This window comes from Mobula birostris, chromosome 3 (assembly GCF_030028105.1).
Source record: "Mobula birostris isolate sMobBir1 chromosome 3, sMobBir1.hap1, whole genome shotgun sequence".
In the NCBI taxonomy this organism is placed as follows: domain Eukaryota; kingdom Metazoa; phylum Chordata; class Chondrichthyes; order Myliobatiformes; family Myliobatidae; genus Mobula; species Mobula birostris.
The window spans coordinates 222478784-222501176 of record NC_092372.1 but is presented as its reverse complement, the minus strand read 5'-3'; the positions used below and the strand labels follow the sequence as shown (position 1 = coordinate 222501176).

Below are 22393 nucleotides of genomic sequence, written 5' to 3'. Positions count from 1 at the left end.
GGGAAGAAATGTAAATGCATCTGTAAATTGAAAGTTTTGTTATGCTGAGCAAAAAAAATTAAAAAATGAATAAGATATTTGGATAGGTACATGGTCTCTGCCTGAAATGTTGACTGACTTACTGAGTTCCTCCAGCATTTTGTGTGCATTGCTTTTGAAAAGATTTGTAAGGACACAGGCGAATTGCAGGCCATTGGGTACCTTGGTCGGCAAAGACTAGTTGGGCCGAAGGGCTTATTTCTGTGCTGTGTAAATCTCGGACTCTGCAATTATATTTTCCTGCTCAAATCAACCTTCCCCCAACACCATCAACAGAACAAATGCTTACCGACCTCCCTCTTCTGCTCAGGACAACTTAGAAAAACAAAGTTATAGTTGCTATTTCACCAAAAGAAAACGCAAAACAGAAAAAGTCTGGGTTCATTTGGGGAGGTGCACTGTATTTTAAAAATGGAGCACAAGTTCCCTCTTCTTTCACAGAGCAGCTCGAAGAGCTGATTGACCTGCTTTCCTTATGTTCAGTGTTCTCAATCAGTCCTTACAGACTGAACGCACCTACCAAAATATGAGAGTACAAAAACAACTTGGGATGGAATTTTATGAAAATTTGGTGAAGATCAGAGGGAATTTCATTCTCAATCACTTGAGCTTAACTTGTACATGGCTGGGAGGGGTATGGAGGACTGTGGTCCAGGTGCAGGCTGATAGGACTAGGTAGAATTACAGTGCAGGACACACTAGATGGGCTGAAGGAGCTGTTTCTGTGTTGTAGTGGTCTATGATTCAACCAAGGCAGCTGCATTTGCCTGACTGATTTACAGGTGCACCACACATAATCAACCACGGACTGGCGGTCAGGTTTCCTGGCTGACTTCTCCTAAGTAGTTCACAAACATACACACACACTGCTGGGTTGCATGGTGTGGTAGCAGTTAGTGTCACACTTTACAGAGCCAGTGTTGGAAGATGGAGGCTCAAATCTTGTCACTGCCTGTAAAGAATTTGTACATTCTCCCTGTGACTGTGTAGCTGCTCGGGTTTCCTTTCACATTCCAAAAAAAAAGACGTATAGTTTGGAGTTAGTGAGCTGTGGGCATACTACGTAGTTCCTGGAAGTATAGTGATTCTTATGGGCTTTACCCAGTCCATCACAAATGATGAGGCAAATGACACATTTCACTGTATGTTTCAATGTTCGTTCGTTATGTGCCATGTCACATGACGTGGGCAATCATGGTCTCCATGCCAATGATTGTTTTTGGAAAAAAATTTCTGCAGAAGTGATTTGCCATGACCTTCTTCTGGGCAATGGGCTTTACAAGACAGGTGACCCCAGCCATTATCAATACTCTTCAGAGATTGCCTGGTGTCAGTGGTCACATAACCAAGGACTTGTGATATGCACCGGTTGCTCAAACGACCATCCACCACCTAGTCCCATAACTTCACGTGACCCTGATAGGGGGCTAAGCAGGTGCTACATCTTGCCCAAGGGTGACCTGCAGGCTAGTGGAGAGAAGGAGCACCTTACATCCCCTTTGGTAGAGATGTACTGTATCTCCACCCCGCCACCCAGCTCTATGTTTTAATACAGGGGTCCCCAACTTTTTTCGCACCACAGACCGGTTTAATATTAACAATATTCTTGCAGACCGGCCGACCGGGGGGTGGGGGTGGGGGGGTTGTTCAAGTAGGGTTAAACTCACCTGAACATGTCTTTTACAGTTAGGGTTGCCAACTTTCTCACTCCCAAATAAGGGACAAAAGTAGCAGTCAAATCTCGGGATACTTTACCCCAGGAAAGACTACCATGACCATGAAGCCTTGCGCGGGAACCTGTGTGCACGAGTGACGTGCGCATGTGATGTGCACATGCGCGTACGTGCCGATTTTTTTCCCCACAAATCGGTTTTGCCTTCATCTTCCCGACTAGACTGTATATACATTATTGCTACTTTATATAGGCTATGCATTTATCCTATCATTCCTGCTTTTACTATATGTTAGTGTTATTTTCGGTTTTGTGTGTTATTTGGTATGATTTGGTAGATTTTTTTTAGGTCTGGGAACGCTCAAAAATTTTTCCCATATAAATTAATGGTAATTGCTTCTTTGCTTTACGCCATTTCGGCACGAAAGGTTTCATAGGAATGCTCTACCTTAGCGGGGGAAATACAAGACAAGGGCGGTCCAGTATGGGAAAACCAATTTAGCCCAATATACAGGATGTCCTGGCTAATACGGGACAGTTGGCAACCCTATGTTCAAGTTCAACAGTGCGTGACAGGGAATGAGGAAAGGTGCAGCTGACTCATGTTGTTTCCTCGCGGCCTGGTGGTTGGGGACTGCTGTTTTAATGTACTAATCTGCTTTTCTTTCATAAAGATAATCTGGTGCTACCTCATCTAGAAACCCACTGACATCACTGAAGGGAAAATATTTGCGGGTAATAAAATAAAACTAATCTTCAATCTATTTCAATCTTTAACACACACACTTTGGTTAGGCCGAACTTGGAGTTTTGTGTTCACAAGGGAGGATGTGGAGGATTTGATAAGGAGAAGAAGTCAGCAGGGTGTTGTCTGGATGAGAGTGTGTGATCTATATGGAGAAGTTGGATAGTTTAGATTGCTTTCTCTGGAGCAGTGGAGGCTGAGGGAAGACCTGATAAAAGTTTGTAAGATTATGAAAGGGATAGATACCATATTTTTCCCACAGATGAGAGGACGGGAGAATGTGTGAGTCAAGTGTTTTACATAGAGATTTGTAAGAGGGTGTGACTATAAATATGCAGGGAATGGAAGGTTGTGGATCATGTGGAGGCAGAAGGGATATAATTTAATTCAGCATTCTTTTCAACACAGACATCGCAGGCCAAATGGCCAGCTCTGGTGCAGTACTGTTCTACATACACAGGATCGTGAACATAACACTCTGTATAAAGTGGAATGGATGTGGCAGCTAAGAAATGTACAAAGCTGTTGCATTCCCACCTGGTCATCAATGAACTTATCAAATGCTCATTTCCCATCCTCCCTCCACTCCTGTCACCTGCCTCATCTACTGGTGATGAAGGGCTACCGTGCTGTTTTGTCTGAAAACCAAGGTTTCCTCCAGATGTTTTGGTTTTCTCCGATAACTGCTGGATACTATTGTATTGTGTGGCAGCACAGTAGTGTAGTGGTCAGCACAATTGCTTTACAACGCCAGCCATGACGAATCAGGGTTCAATTCCCGCCACTGTCGGTAAGGAATTTGTATGTTCTCCCCGTGACTGCGTAGGTTTCCTCCGGGTGCTCCTGTTTCTTCCCACGTTCCAAAGATGCACTGGTTAGAGTTAGTGAGTTGTGGGTCTGCTATGTTGGTGCTGGAAGCGTGGCGGCACTAACCGACTGCTCTCCTCAGACTATGTTAATTGTTGACACAAAATGACGCATTCACTGTATGTTTTAATGTGACAAATGAAGCTAACCTTTAGATCAGGACCCACCCCTGATGAAGGATCTCGGGCCGAAATGTCAACTGTTTATTCCTCCTTATAGGTGCTGCCTGACCTGCTGAGCTTCTTCAGCATAATGTATGTGTTACTCTGCATTTCTAGCATCTGCAGAATCTCTTGAGATTTGAGAGAGAACAGTGGCTGCTGGAAATCAGAGGGTGGTTCAGCGAGCAGACCATGTGCAGGAACAGGAAGAAGAAGCCGGACGTTTCCCAAGGCCAATCATCCCAGTGGGAAATAGATAAAAGTTAGTGAGAGAGAAACAGGGAGTCTCACTTGCTGGGAAGCTTTGCTGTTTAAAGAGAATAATACTCCCAAAATAACCACACACCTCCCACTGAAAGGTCTCAGCCCTCACCCCTACCACAGCACAGTTCATCTACTTCCCAGGAGAAGGTTGTTCTCTGAAGAGTATTAATACTGGCTGGGGTCAACACTCTTGTAAAGACACTGCCTAGAAGGTGGTAATGGCAAGCCACTTGTGTAAAGAAATTTGCCAAGAACAATTATGGTCACCCACATCATACGATGCAACACATGATGCTGATGATGATGATGACATTGAAATATGCAGAGAAATGTATCATTTGCATCAAATGAAATCAGTAAGAATTGTGCTGGGCAAAAGTCATCAGACATCTGGCACCAACAGAGCATGCCCACAACTCACTAATCCTAACCACAAATCCTTACCACAAATCCTTTGGACTGCGGAAGGAAACTGGAGCACCTGAAGGAAATCAAACCCTGATCTTACACCTGGTGCTGTAAAGCATTGCGCTCATTTTTAGGCCCTACAATACAATAATGTTGTTTGATTGGCTTTTAGACCAAGTGAGATTTGAGTTTATTATCACGTTTGCACAGGAGCAACAAACATCACAGAAATAAAGCATCAGATAAGTGGCACTCACAAGGTAAACATACATTTTAACAAAAAAGTGCATAAAACGCTGGTGGAACTCAGCAAGTCAGGATTCATCTATGGATAAACATTTTGTGTGAATTGTTCAAAATTCCCAGCATCTGCAGAATCTCTTGTGTTTAGTGTTTTCCTACAAAGTGGTCATAGTGTGGCCAAGCTGCAGTCATTAGGGTCTTTTTCTTTAGGGTAGTTCTGACTCTCATAACTACCTCGACTATACCTCTTCCCACCCCGCCACATGCAAAAATGCCACTCCCTATTCCCAGTTACTCCGTCTCCACCGCGTCTGCTCCCAGGATGAGGCTTTCCGTTCCAGGACACCTCAAATGTCCTCTTCCTTTAAGGATCGTGGTTTCCCTTCTGCTGTCATCAATGATGCCCTCACCTGCATCTCCTCCATTTCCTGCACTTCGGCTCTCACCCCATCCTCCAGCCATGACAACAGGGACAGAGTTCCCCTTGTCCTCACCTACCACCCCACCAGCCTCCGGATCCAGCACATTATCCTCCACAACTTCCGCCACCTTCAACAGGACCCCACCACTAAGCACATCTTTCCCTCTCTGCAGGAATCGGTCCCTCCGCAACTCCCTGATCCACACATCCCTCTCCACGGATCTCCCACCCAGCACTTATCCCTGTAAGCGTAAGGGCTACACCTGTCCCTACACCTCCTCTCTTGCCACCATTCAGGGCCCCAAACAGTCCTTCCAGGTGAGACAACACTTCACTTGTGACTCTATTGGGGTCATCTATTGCATCCGGTGCGGCCTCCTCTACATCGGTGAAACCCAGCGCAGATTGGGGGACCGCTTTGTCGAGCACCTCCGCTCCGTCCACCACAATAGACAGGATCTCCCGGTTGCCACCCACTTCAACTCTGCTTCACATTCCCATTCAGATATGTCCATACATGACCTCCTGTACTGCCACGATGAGGCTAACTCAGGTTGGAGGAGCAACACCTCATATACCGTCTAGGTAGTCTCCTTAGTATGAACACTGAATTCTCAAACTTCCAGTAATTCCCTCCCCCTCCCTATTTCACTCTGCCCCTCCCCCAGCTGCCTACTACCTCTCTCATGGTTCCGCCTCCTTCTACTACCCATTGTGTTTTCCCCTATTCCTTCTTCACCTTTCCTGCCTATCCCCTCCCTGCTTCCCCTCCCCCACCCCTTGATCTTTCCCCTTACTGGTTTTTCACCTGGAACTACCAGCCTTCTCCTTCCCACCGTCCCCTAACCTTCTTTATAGGGCCTCTGTCCCTTCCCTCTTCAGTCCTGATGAAGGGTCTCGGCCCGAAACGTTGGCTGATTGTTTCCACGGATGCTGCCCAACCTGCTGAATTCCTCCAGCTTGTTGTGAGGGTCTTTTTCTGGTTGGTTCAAAAACGGATTGGTTGAAGGGAAATAGTTGTTCATTTGATAGAGATACAAAAAATTATGAGGGGAATAGATAGAGTAAATGTAAGCACGCTTTTCTGCTGAGGTTGGGCCAGAGGTCATGAGTTAAGGGTGAAAGGTGAGAACATATAAGATTATTAAGGGATTGGACATGCTAGAGGCAGGAAACATGTTCCTGATGTTGGGGGAGTCCAGAACCAGAGACCACAGTTTAAGAATAAGGGGTAGACAATTTAGAACGGAGTTGAGGAAAAACTTTTTCACAGAGGGTTGTGGTTCTGTGGAATGCTCTGCCTCAGAAGGCAGTGGAGGCCAATTCTCTGGATTCTTTCAAAAAAAGAGTAAAATAGAGCTCTTAAAGATAGCGGAGTGAAGGGATATGGGGAGAAGGCAGGAACGGGGTACTGATTGTGGATGATCAGCCATGATCACAGTGAATGGTGGTGCTGGCTTGAAGGGCTGAATGGCCTACTCCTGCACCTATTGTCTATTGTCTATTAACATGAGGAAAAACTTTTTCCACTCAGATGGGTGTGAGAGTGTGGAACCAGTTGCCAGCATAAGTGGTGCATCTGAGCTCGATTTCAATGTTCGAGAAAAGTTTGACAAGGTACATGGATGTTGGACTATGGTCCCAGTGCCAGTCGATGGGAGCAGGCAGTTTAAATGATTTAGATGAGCCTGTTTCTGTGCCTCTTGCCTGATGGATATGACTCAGATGTGGTATTTATAGGAAGGGGAGGGAGAATGGACCAACAGTGAAGCCAAAGAGGAGTGGAGGAGAACTACTTTGCAACATTTGGGTTACATAGTCTGAAAGTTCTTTCCCCTGTGGAATGCTGAAGAAATTGGAGGGTTGTCAATCTGAGCAACACACACACACACACACTGCTGGAGGAAAACAGCAGGTGGAGTGTCACTGTAGCATAGTGGTTAGCACGACTATTACAGTTTAGGAGAGTGGAGTTTAAATTCCAGTGCCATTTGTGAGGAGTTTGTATGTTCTCTTTGTGAGCATGTGGATTTCCTTCCACAGTCCAAATATAAGACCATAAGACAAAGGAGCAGAAGTTGGCTATTCGGCCCATTGAGTCTGCTCCGCCATTTTATCATGAGCTGATCCATTCTCCCATCCAGTCCCACTCCCCCGCCTTCTCACCATAACCTTTGACGCCCTGGCTACTCAGATACCTATCAATCTCTGCCTTAAATACACCCAATGACTTGGCCTCCATTGCTGCCCGTGGCAACAAATTCCATAGATTCACCACCCTCTGACTAAAAAAATTTCTTCGCATTTCTGTTCTGAATGGGCGCCCTTCAATCCTTAAGTCATGCCCTCTCGTACTAGACTCCCCCATCATGGGAAACAACTTTGCCACATCCACTCTGTCCATGCCTTTCAACATTCAAAATGTTTCTATGAGGTCTTCCCTCATTCTTCTAAACTCCAAGGAATACAGTCCAAGAGCGGACAAACGTTCCTCATATGTTAACCTTCTCATTCCCGGAATCATTCTAGTGAATCTTCTCTGTACCCTCTCCAATGTCAGCACATCCTTTCTTAAATAAGGAGACCAAAACTGCCCACAGTACTCCAAGTGAGGTCTCACCAGCACCTTATAGAGCCTCAACATCACATCCCTGCTCCTATACTCTATTCCTCTAGAAATGAATGCCAACACTGCATTCGCCTTCTTCACTACTGATTCAACCTGGAGGTTAACTTTAAGGGTATCCTGTACGAGGACTCCCAAATCCCGTTGCATCTCAGAACTTTGAATTCTTTCCCCATTTAAATGATAGTCTGCCTGTTTATTTTTTCTGCCAAAGTGCATAACCATACACTTTCCAACATTGTACTTCATTTGCCACTTCTCTGCCCATTCTTCCAATCTATCCAAGTCTCTCTGTAGACTCTCTGTTTCCTCAGCACTACTGGCCCCTCCACCTATCTTCGTATCGTCAGCAAACTTAGCTACAAAGCCATCTATCCCATAATCCAAATCGTTGATGTACAATGTAAAAAGAAGCGGCCCCAACACGGACCCCTGTGGAACACCACTGGTAACCGGCAGCCAACCAGAATAGGATCCCTTTATTCCCACTCTCTGTTTCCTGCCAATCAGCCAACGCTCTATCCATGTATGTAACTTTCCCGTAATTCTATGGGCTCTTATCTTGTTAAGTAGCCTCATGTGTGGCGCCTTGTCAAAGGCCTTCTGAAAATCCAGATATACAACATCCACTACATCTCCCTTGTCTAGCCTACTGGTAATTTCCTCAAATATGTACCAGTTAGTAGGTCAATTGGTCATTGTAAATTGTCCTGTGATTAGGCGAGGATTAAATAGGTGGGTTGATGTGTGGACCTGTTCTACGTTGTATCTCAAAATAAAAATAAATAAAGGTCAGGCATCTATGGAGGGTAGCAAACAGTCAATGTTTTGGGCTAAGAATCTTCATCAGGACTGGTGGAGCTTGGTTTACTGTGTTCTTCTTTATGGTGTGGTGCCTGAGACTGACAGTGCCTCAATCAGTTTTAACTGAGCTTGTGTGCTCACCAAGCGAGAATAATTTGTCTGCCCTCTGGACATTGGGTAGGAACTGGTTCTTTAAGCATCTGCAACTGGGGAGGGAAACTCATGTTCTCCCGCTCTCCCACTCTCCCAATTGGCTCAGTGCAGCAGCCAGGCTGTGCAACCCTTGGGCTCACAGATACTGCTGCATGTGCATTGACTCCCCTCCACCCTACCCATGGGCTCTTCTGGCACCATCTTAATGAGATGCACGGACTCATTGGGGGGTTTGACGAAACAGGATCCTGGCACAGAAGAGATTACTTAAGCTAATTTCATTCCTTTCTAGTCAGAGAAAGCACACTGAGTGTAGGACATGGGACATTACGTTGCAGTGGGCGAGACAGCACTGGACTACTGTGTACATGTTATAGGAAAGACATTAAACTAGAAAGAGTGCAGAGATTTTCATGTGCGTAGCCAGGATTCAAGGGATTGAGGTAGGGAGAGAGTGGGCAGGCTAGGACGCTCAGCTTTTGGTTTATGTGCTGTGTGTGATATATGTCTTGTTGGTGCACCACGGTCAGGAAGAACAGTTTCATTTGGTGGTTTAGGTGTTTTGTTGTCAGATAACAATAAACTTGAACTTGAACTTTACTCCTTGGACTGTAGAAGGACTGAGATGTGATCTTACAGAGGTATAGATCACGAAGGGGCATAGGCAGGGCAACTACAATCTTTAAGCCAGGGATAGAGAACCAAAACCGAGAGACAAGGTTTTAAGGTGAGAGGGGAAAGACTTAGAAGGGACACAAGGGGTAACCTGTTCACCCAGAGGGTGCTGTGTATATGGAACGAGCTGCAAAGGAAATGTTTGGGGCAGGTACAATAACATTTAAAATGTACTTGTATAGGAAGGTTTAGAGGGATATGGGTCAAAAGTGAGCAAATGGGACTAGCTTGGTGGTACTGTGGAATGGGAACTGAGGGAGGCAGGGAGAGTGTGACTGGGAGCGGGCAGTGTTCAGGAGTGTAGCGAGTCTTGATTAACTGGCACAAATGGTTAACCATTTGCAGTCTGAACCACATTGGATTGATTGCAGAAATGGAGCAAGCATGCATGTGGCCCACTGATCGCGCAGTGAATTGATTGTGAGAATGGGTCAAGGTTGGCACATCACTGTGGGCCATACTGTGCTGTACTGTTCTATGTCCTGTGTTCCACACATCAAACACATGAGATTCTGCAGAAAACAGGGCAACACACACAAAATGCTGGAGGAACTCAGCAGGTTATGTAGCAACAATGGAAATGAATAAACAGTAAATGTTGCAGCTTGAGACTCTTCAGTTGGACTGGGAAGGAATGGGGAAGAAGCCAGAATAGGAAGGTAAGGGGGAGGGGAAGGAGGACAAGATGGCATGTGATAGAGGGAAGGTGAGAGGGAGGGATAGGTGGGGATGAAATTAGAAGCAGGAGGGGATAAGTAGAAGAGATAATGAGCTGAAGAAAAAGAAATCTGATACGAGAGGCAGTAGACCAAGAAGAGGTCCAATCAGGAAGTTATGCTGCAGCCATATTGTAATTGGTTTATCATTGTCACATATACCAAGACACAATGAAAAGCTTTGTTTTGCATGCCATCTATACAGACCATTTCAAAACATTAGTACTTCGAGGTAGTACATGGGAAAATCACTAAAAGAATGCAGAATAAAGTGTTACAGTTACAGAGAAGGGCAATGCAAGTAGACAATAAGGTGCAAGAGCCATGGTGAGGTAGATTATGAGGTTAAGAGTCCATTTTATCATACTAGGGGATGGTTCTATAGTTTGATAACAGCGGGGTAGAAGCTGTCCTTCAGCCTGGAGGTGTGTGCGTTAAGCCTTTGTATCTTCTGTCCAATGGGAGGGTGGAGAAGGGAGAATGTCCGGGATGGTTGGGGTTTTTGATTATGCTGGCTGCTTTCCATGATGTGCTGAGCTGTGTCCACAACTCTCTGTAAATCCTTGTGGTCTTAAGACAGACCAGTTGCCATTCCAAGCTGTGATACATACAGATGGATACTTTCCGGTGCATCTGGGTAAGTTTCTGTTTTTATTTTGGATTTCCAACATCTGCAGCTTTTTGCTGTCAAGATTTTAGCCAATGGAATAAAGGCAGGAATAGCAAGTTGGCTGCACGACAGGAAGCCAGAGACTCACAGCAAACATTTGCTTTTCTCATTGTTAGAATGTGTACCCTTGAGTTCCCGAGGGAGTCATTAATGAACTTCTACATTGTTAATGTATATTAACGATTTGGTGTGAAGGCACCAACTCTGATTCTGCAGGTGAAACATAATCCAGAAGCACGTGATCTGTACATGGATGAGAGCAACAGATTTAAGAGGATATACAAGAGGTTCTGCAAATGTTTGAGACGAAGGGTTCCAACCCAAAAAGTCAACTGTCCTTAGTCCAAATGAAGTGTATTCTAGCCTCCCAACCGTCAAGGACACCTTCAGTAGGTGATGCCTCAAGAGGCTGGCATACATCATTAAGGACGCTCACCTTCCAGGGCATGCCTCTTCTCATTACTACAACCAAGGAGGTGTTACAGGAGCCTGAAGATACACACAACAGCTTCTTCCCTTCTGCCATCAGATTTCTAAATGGACATCGAACCCATGAACACTTCCTCATTACCTCCTCTCTTTTTGCTTTACTTATTTTTTAAAATTATCTCTTATTACACCTTATAGTACTTTTTGTAGAGCACTGTACTGCTGCAGCAAAACAACAAACTTCACAACATACAGGCATGTTGTGAAGATAATAAATCTGACTGTCCATTTCCCTCCATAGATGCTACCTGAGCAGGGGGGATCAATTTCAAGTTCCTAGGTGTCAACATCTCTGAAGATCTAGCCTGGAACCTACATATCAATAGAATTATGAAGAAGACACGGCAGTGGCTATATTTCATTAGGAATTTGAGAAGAATTGGTATGTCATCAAAGACATTTGTAAATTTCTATAGATGTGCCATGGTGAGCATTGTAACTGGATGAATCACCATCTGATATGGGGGGGGGGGGAAGAGTGCAACTGCACAGGAGTGAAATAAGCTGCAGAGTTGTGTACTCAGTCCACTCTATCATGGACACTGGCCTCCCAGCATTCAGGACATCTTCAAGGAGAGATGCCTCAAAAGGCAAAAAGAGAAAAATAAGTAGTGAGATAGTGCTCATGGGTTCAATATCCATTCAGAAATCTGACGTCAGAGGGGAAAAAGCTATTCCTGAATCTTTGAGTGTGTGTCTTCAGGCTCTTGTACCTCCTCAACGGTAGCAATGAGAAGAGGGCATGTCCAGGGTGATGGGGGTTCCTACTGATGAACGCCACCTTTTAGTTAACACAAAACGTTGAACCATCAAAAATTGCTATGGTGGTTGATAGGTGGAGAATTTAGAAAAAAAAATTCAATATCCTGAGCTTTATGGCGCATCAGAGCAGAAGAGAATGAGGTAAACCAATAAAAGCCAGGTTGTAAAAAAGGAGCAGGAATAGAGTTCATTTATTTACCTGTGCAAGTGAACACATTTGTTATCCAGCCTTAACTGGCCCTCAAGTGAACGTATGGCTAATTGGAGAAACTACTTTAGTCAGAGGGTGGTAAATCTGTGGAATTTGTTGCCATGAGTGGCTGTGGAGGCCAAGTCAATGGGTGTATTTAACGCAGAGATAGATAGGTTCTTGGTTAGTCACGGCATCAAAGGGTATGGGGTAAAATAAGGGGAGTGGGGATGACTGGAAGAATTGAATCAGCCCATGATTGAATGGCGGAGCAGACTCGATGGGCCAAATGGCCTACTTCCACTCCTATACCTTATGGTCTAAATTGGTCAAATCATTGTTCAGTGTGGAGTTCCATGAGGGCCACACCAGGCAAAAACTAGAGTTTGCTTCCAGAAGGACATGAATACAAGCAGAGAGAAGAGATACAAGCACAAGATACAAGGTGACCTTGTAGAGGTGGATAACCCACTCTACCTGCCTTCATTGTTAGCGATGAAAAGCTGTCAGTAGTGCCATCTTTCAACTATCTGGGGAGCATTCTCTCTGAGGATAGAGGCATTGACTACGACATCCATAGCCACATTAAATAGGCATCAGCTGCCTTTGGGAGACCTTGGCGTAGAGTCTTTCAGACCAGGAGCCTTCGTCCCTCCACAAAGGTCGCCGTATACCAAGCAGTCGGTGTCACCACCCTCCTTTATAGCTGTGAAGCTTGGGTAACCTACAGCCGTCACATCAAGTCCTTGGAGCATTTCCACATAAGATGCCTCCAGTGCATCCCAGGAACTACCTGATGTGAGGGGGTGCCTCACACTGAATTACTTGTAAAGACCAACTGCAGGAGTATTGAGGCCATGATCACCCAGTGTCAGCTGCAGTGGCTGGGGCACGTGATAAGGATGCCCTCATGTCGGCTACCCCGCAGAGTGTTATACGGCCAGTTACATCATGGTCGACGTTCAGCTGGAGGGCCAAAGAAGCGCTATAAGGATCAAATGAAGAATGCTTTAAGGAAGTGCAAGATCAGACCCGAAGACCTGGAGGATGTTGCTGTTGACTGTACCACTTGGCGACAGCTGTGTAGGGAGGGGGTTCATATTCTGGAGATGGAAAGAACAAACAGAAGACAGCAGAAAAGAGCCAGGAGAAATGCAGCCATGGTTGCCACCACTACCACATATACATGCCCCACCTGCAATAGAGCTTGTGGGTCCAGGATAGGACTGTATAGTCACCAAAGATCTCACCGTTAAAAGAGTGGACATCGTCTTCGGATTTTGATGGACAACCGAAGGATAATATCATGAGGGGCTTAGCGTGAATGTACTTACTTCTTTTCCCCCCAAGATCAGGGACGCAAGAAGATAGAATATAGAATCTACACTAAGATCGATCTAACTGTTCTCTCCTACATAGCCCTCCCCACCATTTTCTGTGTTTTAAAAACCCTCAGATATCCCCCCTGTACTTTCTGACAATCACCTTAAAATTATGCCCCCTTGTATTAGCCATTTCCATATTTGGAAAACGTTTCTGGTTGTCCACTTGATCTATATCTCTTATCTTGTACACCCCTATTATTGCCACTTATCCTTGTTTGCTCCAAAAAGAAAAGGCCTAGCTTACTCAACCTATCCTCTGGAGAGGGTTCAAAGGAGGTTCATGAAAATGATCCCAGGATTGAATGGCTTGTCATGTGAAGAAAATGTTTGATGGCTTTGGGCCTGTATTCACCAAAATTCAGAAGAATGAAGGGTGACCTCATTGAAACCCATCGAATGGTAAAAGGCCTTGATAGAGTGGATGTGGAGAGGATGTCTCCTAGGGTGTGGGAGTCTAGGACCAGGGGACACAGCCTCAGGATAGACGGGGGTCCTTTTAGAATGAAGATGAGGAGGAATTTCTTTAACCTGAAAGTGGTGAATCTGTGGAATTCTTTGCTACAGGCAGCTGTGGAGGCCAAGGCTTTATGTATATTTAAGGCAGCAGTTGATAGATTCTTGATTGGTCAAGGCACAAAGGGATACTGTGAGAAGGCAGGAGATTGGGGCTGAGAGGAAAATAAATCAGCCTTGACGAAATGGTGGAGCAAGCTCGATGGACCAAATGCTCTTATATTTTATAGTCTACGATCAATCTAACTCTTCCCTCCCACATAGCCTCCAATTTTCTACCATTCATATATCTATCTAAGAGACTCTTAAATGTCTGTAATGTATCTGCCTCTACCAGCATCCCTGGTAGGACATCCCACACACTCACCACTCTCTGTATAAAGAACTTACCTCTGATGACCTCCCAATACTTAATTGTACTCTTTCATATAACTCATTTCTGCCCTGGGCAGGCGTCTCTGGATGTCCTCTAGATCTACGCCTCTTATCATCTTGTACACCTCTATCAAGTCACCTCTCATCCTCCTTCACTTCAAAGAGAAAAGCCCTAGCTCGCTCAACCTTTCTTCATAAGACATCCTCTCCAAACCAGGCAGCATCCTGGTAAATCTCTGCAAAACTTTGAGAAAATACTGAGTGCATTTACCCAACTGATTTTACTCAGTTTAAGATGATAGGGAAGAGATTCAATATGAACTTGAGGGGCAACTTTGCTTGTTACACAGAGATTGGAGTACCTATGTGGAATGAACTGCTACAGGTGATGGTGGAATTAGGTGCAATAGCAACTTTTGAAAGACAGCTGAGCAGGTACATTGATTGGGAAGATTTAGGGTATTGTACTAGGAAACGGGACAAGCTTGGATGGGGCATCACGGTTAGCATGGAGCATTTGGGCCAAAGGGCCTGTTCCCGAGCTATATGACTCCAGGATTCTAGCAGGTAGGTGGGTTTTTCGCGGCAGTCCAGCAGTTGCATCGTCATTGTTACTGAGGTAAACTCGTTGTGCTTCAGTTTCTGTTTGCTTAATTATATTGCCATAATGCAATATTTAATTCAGTTTATTAAATAAAAAAAATCTGATATCACTGGTACAATAGTCCACACCTTAACTGCTTGGTGACTAACCACCACTGTACTATTGTATTCAGCCGTGTTTGTGTAGTAATCATTAGAAGTGTCAGTCAGGTCGAGTGTTGGTTTAAAAAGTACAATAGCTCCTTGTATTTTTGAGAGAGCAAGGAAAATACTTGTTAGGCAACAAACTCTCAGCAAGTATGAAGGCCTTTGAAAGAGAGTAGAGGAGATTAATCTGGATGATACCAGGGATGAGGAAAATACCTTATGACCTTCGACCTTATTACTTTACCTGCACTGTGCTTCCTCTGCAGCTGTTACAATTTTAAATCAGAATCAGATTTGTTATCACTGACATATTTGTCGTTTTGCAGCAGTACAGTGCAAGACATAAAATACATTACAAATTACACAAATAAATAAATATGTAGTGCAAAACAGAGCAAAACTATTGAAGTAATGTTCATGGGTTCATAGACCGTTTAGAAATCTGATGGCAAGGGGAAGAAGCGGTTTTTAAAAAGTTGAGTGTGTGCCTTCAGGTTCCTGCACCTCCTCCCTGATGGTAGAAATGAGAAGAGGGCATGTCCTGAATGGTAGGGTTCCTTAATGATGGATGCCACCTTTTTGAGACATCACCTTGTGAAGATGTCCTCGACGGTGGGGTGGCTCAGTTTACAACCCTGTGCAGTGGCATCTATACCAAGATGGCGATGCAACCGGTTAGAATGCATTCCATAAGACCATAAGACATAGAAAGAGAATTAGGCCATTCAGCCCATTGCATCTGCTCTGCCATTCTCTACATTAACAAATTGGGAGGCTGGATAAATCAATTGGAAGGCATGTAGGTAGGATGAGAGGAGTTTCTTATGCACTACAAACGGTAGCATAGATCAATGAGCTGAATGGACTACTTCAATGCTATAACTTCCATGACTTGTCACTGAATGCACCAAGAAAATAGTCAACCCTCATCAGGACTTTCACTGTACAGAATCAAACAATTTGATTTCCCCAAAGCCTTCTCCATACCACTGCTAGTAGTTTCATATATTATATCTTCTGGCAAGTCTACGCTCTTAAAAAATGTAAAACTTAAAATGTTCTTTCCATAGTGACTTGGCCTGAGCCCAGCAATAGATGCAATCATAAGGAAAGCACACCTGTGTCTTTACTTTCTTAGCAGGTTAAGGAGGTTCGGCTTGTCACCAAGCATCCAGACAAACTTGCTGACTGGTTGTATCAAAGTCTGGTACGGCAATTCCAATGCACAGGAACGCAAGAAGCTGCAGAGAGTAGTGGACTCTGCCCACCATCAGTAGCATCCTCAGGAGTTGTTGCCCAAAGAAGGCAACGTCTAACATCGAAGGTTTCCACCATCGAGGCCATACCATTTTCTCGCAGTTACAGAAGCCTGATTTCCCACCCCACCAACTACTTCCCTTCAGCCATTTGATTCTTGAACCGTCCAGCACAACCCTACAGCCACTTGATCACTTTGCACACAAATTAACTTTTTGTTTGAGCTGTGTTCTTTCTTGTAAGAATTGTATATAGTATTGTATAACTGAATTGAATTGACTTTATTTCTTACATCTTTCACATACATGAGTAAAAATCTTTACATTTTATCTTTGTCTAGATGTGCAACGTGCAACTTACAGTAATTTGTAATAAATAGTATGTACAACAAGACAGTCAATATAGCATAGAAATACAATTGTATCAGCATGAATTAATCAGTCTGATAGCATGGTGGAAGAAGCTGTCCTGGAGTCTGTTGGTCCTGGCTTTAATGCTGTGGTACTGTTTCCCGGATGGTAGCAGCTGGAACAGTTTGTGGTTGGGGTGACTCAGGTCCTCAATGATCCTTCAGGCTCTTTTTACACACCTGTCTCTGTAAGTGTACTGAATAGTGGGAAGTTCACATCTACAGATGCGCTGGGTTATCCGCACCACTCTCTGCAGAGTCCTGCGATTGAGGGAAGTACAGTTCCCCAACCAGGCAGTGATGCAGCCAGTCAGGATGCTCTCAATTGTGCCCCTGTAGAAAGTCCTTAGGATTTGGGGACTCGTGCCAAACTTAACTGTCTGAGGTGAAAGAGGCCCTGTTGTGCTCTTTTCACCACACAGCCGGTATGTACCAACCACGTGAGATCCTCAGTGACGTGTCTGCTGAGGAACTTAAAGCTGTCACCCTCTCAACCCCAGATCTATTGATGTCAATAGGGGTTAGCCTGTCTCCGTTCCTCCTGTAGTCCACAACCAGCTCCTTTGTTTTTGCGACATTCAGGGAACAACACCATTGTGTCAGGGTGATGACTTCCTCTCTGTAGGCTGCCTCATTATTATTTGAGATAAGACCAATCACTATAGTATCGTCAGCAAATTTAATAATTGTAAGAATTATGTTTAATTCATGTTTTTCTTGTGAACACTGCTTATCTGATGCTCTGTGCCTGTGATGCTGCTGCAAGTAAGTTTTTCATTGCATCTGTACAGACATGGACCTGTGTAGACAATAATAAAACTGACTTTGACCTTGACATAATGCAATACTCAAAATGCCCTTACTTTTTCCTGAAAAAAATCATAAAGACCATAAGATATAGGAGCAGAATTAGGCCACTTGGCCCATCAAGTCTGCTCTGCCATTTGATCATGCCTGATTTATTTTCTCTCTCAACCCCATTCTCTTGCGTCCTCTCCATAATCTTTGACACCCTTACGAATCAAAAACCTATCAATCTCCACCTTAAATATACACAATGACTTGACCTTCACAGCCGTCCCTGGCAATGAATAAGCCTACAAATAGTAGGGGATACAGCCCAATCCATCACAGGAAAAGCACTCCTCACCGCGAAGCACATCTACATAAGGTATAATAGCTCAAGAATACGAGAACAACTTCTGCCCCACTGATATAAGCCTTCTGAATAGACCTCTCATGCAGTAAAGATCTCAAAACCTGTTTGATTTGATTTGACGCAAAACAACAGATTTTACTTTGTAAAATTAAGCAAATTTTTAAAACTTTTTACTTCGTCATGGCCCTGACACTTTATTTTATGAGCTGCACTACATTCTTCATTCTGAAATTGTTTTTTCCCCTAACATTACCTCAATGTACTTGTGTTTTTAGATAATCTGTATGGCTGTCAAAGTCAAAGTCACATTCAATGTCATCTGCAGAAGTACATGGATGTGGTTGTTCGTCCATGGTTGACGTCGAAGAGGACCTCGACACCAAAATGATGGTGTCGAGACTAGCGCATGATTTGGATTTAGGTGAGGGAGAGTTGCGCAGTGTCAGCCTCACTTTCTCTTCCCAATTCCCATCTGGATCCAGTGGCAAGACAGAGTCTAGACGGCTGGAGATGGGACTAGGCGCAGTGGATGACCAGGACGCCTTCTGTGTCTTGTCCTGCTCTACACGTTCCACGACGCTTGCAGAGACCACCTTCTTGACCGTTGGACCTTCCGCTGGTCTCGTCCGCTCAATCCACCGGAGTCTGTCTTCACATGCTGGGATAGACAACTCCCTATCTCACCAAGGGTTTGAGACCCGTCGGCTACCCTCACCTGGTTTAGCCGGCTTGTCGAAGCCGTTGCCCGGGGTGTGGCCGCTGTCACATGCAAACAGCTACGGGGAGCCACAGGTGAGAGCTGATTGCCAGGTGGGGACCAAAAGCGAACTAACATGGATGTATAGGTGCAAGGAAAAACTGCAAGTTCAAAGTAAATTTATTATCAAAGTACATTTTCGAATGGAAAAAGGATGCAACCGTGGTTGACAAGAGAAGTCAAAGCCAAAGTTAAAGCAAAGGACAGGGCATACAAGGAAGCAAAAATTAGTGTGAAGACAGAGGATTGGGAAGTTTTTAAAAGCTTACCAAAGGAAACTAAGAAGGCCATTAAGAGAGAAAAGATTAACTATGAAAGGAAGCTAGCAAATAAGATCAAAGCGGATACTAAAAGCTTTTTCAAGTATAAAAAGAGTAAAAGACAGGTGAGAGTAGATATAGGACTGATAGAAAATGATGCTGGAGAAATTGTAATGGGAGATAAGGGGATGGCAGAGGAACGAGTATTTTACATCAGTCTTCACTGAGGAAGACATCAGCAGTATACCGGACACTCAAGGGTGGCAGGGAAGAGAAGTGTGTGCAGTCACAATTACGACAGAGAAAGTACTCAGGAAGCTGAATAGTCTGAAGGTAGATAAATCTCCCAGACCAGATGGAATGCACCTGCGTGTTCTGAAGGAAGTAGCCGCGGAGATTGCAGAGGCATTAGCGATGATCTTTCAAAAGTCGATAGATTCTGGCATGGTTCTGGAGGACTGGAAGATTGCAAATGTCACTCCGCTATTTAAGAAGGGGGTAAGAAAGCAAAAAGGAAATTGTAGACCTGTTAGCTTGACATCAGTGGTTGGGAAGTTGTTGGAGTCGGTTGTCAAGGATGAGGTTACAGAGTACCTGGAGGCATATGACAAGATAGGCAGAACTCAGCATGGATTCCTTAAAGGAAAATCCTGCCTGACAAACCTATTACAATTTTTTGAGGAAATTACCAGTAGGCTAGACAAGGGAGATGCAGTGGATGTTGTATATTTGCATTTTCAGAAGGCCTTTGACAAGGTGCCACACATGAGGCTACTTAACAAGATAAGAGCCCATGGAATTACGGGCAAGTTACATACATGGATAGAGCGTTGGCTGATTGGCAGGAAACAGAGAGTGGGAATAAAGGGATCCTATTCTGGTTGGCTGCCGGTTACCAGTGGTGTTCCACAGGGGTCCGTGTTGGGGCCGCTTCTTTTTACATTGGATTATGATTTGGATTTGGAATAGATGGCTTTGTGGCTGAGTTTGCTGATGATACGAAGATAGGTGGAGGGGCCAGTAGTGTTGAGGAAACAGAGAGTCTGCAGAGAGACTTGGATAGATTGGAAGAATGGGCAAAGAAGTGGCAAATGAAATACAATGTTGGAAAGTGTATGGTTATGCACTTTGGCAGAAGAAATAAACAGGCAGACTATTATTTAAATGGGGAAAGAATTCAAAGTTCTGAGATGCAACGGGACTTGGGAGTCCTTGTACAGGATACCCTTAAGGTTAACCTCCAGGTTGAGTCGGTAGTGAAGAAGGCAAATGCAATGTTGGCATTCATTTCTAGAGGAATAGAGTATAGGAGCAGGGATGTGATGTTGAGGCTCTATAATGCGCTGGTGAGATCTCACTTGGAGTACTGTGGGCAGTTTTGGTCTCCTTATTTAAGAAAGGATGTGCTGACATTGGAGAGGGTACAGAGAAGATTCACTAGAATGATTCCAGGAATGAGAGGGTTAACATATGAGGAACGTTTGTCCGCTCTTGGACTGTATTCCTTGGAGCTTAGAAGAATGAGGGGAGACCTCATAGAAACATTTTGAATGTTGAAAGGCATGGACAGAGTGGATGTGGCAAAGTTGTTTCCCATGATGGGGGAGCCTAGTACGAGAGGGCATGACTTAAGGATTGAAGGGTGCCCATTCAGAACAGAAATGTGAAGAAATTTTTTTAGTCAGAGGGTGGTGAATCTATGGAATTTGTTGCCATGGGCAGCAGTGGAGGCCAAGTCATTGGGTGCATTTAAGGCAGAGATCGATAGGTGTCTGAGTAGCCAGGGCATCAAAGGTTATGGTGAGAAGGCGGGCGAGTGGGACTAAATGGGAGAATGGATCAGCTCATGATAAAATGGCAGAGCAGACTCGATGGGCCGACTGGCCGACTTCTGCTCCTTTGTCTTATGGTCTACATATAACATCACCATATAGAACCCTGAGATTCATTTTCTTGTGAGCATACTCAATAAATCCATAATAGAATAATAACCATAACAGAATCAAAGACCGACCACCAACTTGGGTGTTCAACCAGTCTGCAAAAGACAACTAACTGTTCAAATATAAAAAAGAAAGAAAGAATAGTAATAAATAAATAAATATCGAGGATATGAGATGAAGAGTCCTTGAAAGTGAGTCCATAGATTGTGGGAACATTTCAATGATGGGGCAAGTGAAGTTGAATGAAGTTATCCTATTTGGTTCAAGAGCCCGATGGTTAAGGGGTAATAACTGTTCCTGAACTTGGTGTTGTGAGTCCTGAGGCCTCTATACCTTCTTCCTGATGGTAGCAGCGAGGAGAGAGCATGACCTGAGTGGTGGGGGTCACTGATAGATGCTGTTTTCCTGCAACAGGCTCTGTGTAGATGGTGGGGAGGGCTTTAGCTGTGATGGACAGGGCCGTATGCACTACTTTTTGTAGGATTTTCCATTCATGGGCATTGTGTTTCCATACTAGGCCGGTGATGCAACCACTCAGTATACTCTCCGCCACACATCAACAGAAGTTTGTCAAAATTTTAGATGTCATGCCAAATTGCCACAAACTCCAAAGGAAGTAGATGTGTATATGCCTATGATGGTGCTGAAAAACTTACTTCCACAGCATTACAGGAACATAAGCATCATACACACAGCATTCAAAAGTAAATAAAATTCTACACAATTTTTACAAGAAAGAACACAATTAGAAATAAACAAAGTCCATTTTTAGTGCAAAATGATCGATGCAAAACCAAGTTTTTCCACTGTATCTTGTCACGTGTGACAATAATAAACCAATATGAATAAGTGGGAGGATACTGAAGCTCCCAGGGTAAATATGTGTGGTGGCAAGGAGAACATGCAAACTCCATACAAGCATCACTGATGGTCAAGGGGATCCCACCATGGCGTAGCGAGTAGCGTGATGCTATTACAGCCAGGGGCGTCGGAGTTCAGAGTAAAATTCTGGTGCCGTCTGTAAGGAGTTTGTACATCCTTCTCATGACTCCTGCTAGTGCTCCGGTTTCCTCCCATGATCCTAAGGCATACCAGTTAGTAGGTTAACTGGTCATTGTAAGTTGTCCTGTGATTAAGCTAGGTTGGGCCAAGCTGCATCTCTAAATAAAATAAAATACATAAAAGATAGAACCCATGTCACCGATTCCATGAGGAAGCAACTCTGCTGGCTTTGAAATGGTGCTGCACCGGGAAACAGGGCCAAATCAACATTCAAGTACATTTATTATCAAAAATAAATGCATAAGTTTATACAAACATATACAACCTTAAGATTTGCTTGCTCACAGGTAGCCACAAAGTAAGAAACCTGAAAGAACCCAACTGAAGCAAAAACAGAAAAATAAAAATGAAAGACCAACACCTGATGCACAAGAGAAAAAATAACTAAATACCATGCAAATAATTGAAGCGAATAACAGTATACTGAACCAAAAATGAGTCCTCATATCCAGACCCTGTAGCAGCCAAGCAGCTGAAAGACTTGCTTATTAGCAGGCACAGAATATAGCAACTGGAAGAGTCTTCAAAACCTCAGCACCATGGAAAGAGGAGTGACCATCGCAGAAAATGAGCAAAATTGGCTCTTGTCCTATCTTTTCAATCTATCTGGGCCGGCGT

General features: G+C 44.2%; 1 protein-coding gene across 2 annotated transcripts in view; it reads right to left on the bottom strand.

Annotated features, from left to right (window-relative positions):
- The window catches only part of plcd1a (phospholipase C, delta 1a), a 134074-nt gene that overhangs the window by 56766 nt on the left and 54915 nt on the right, over window positions 1-22393 (bottom strand). The window lies entirely within an intron of this gene.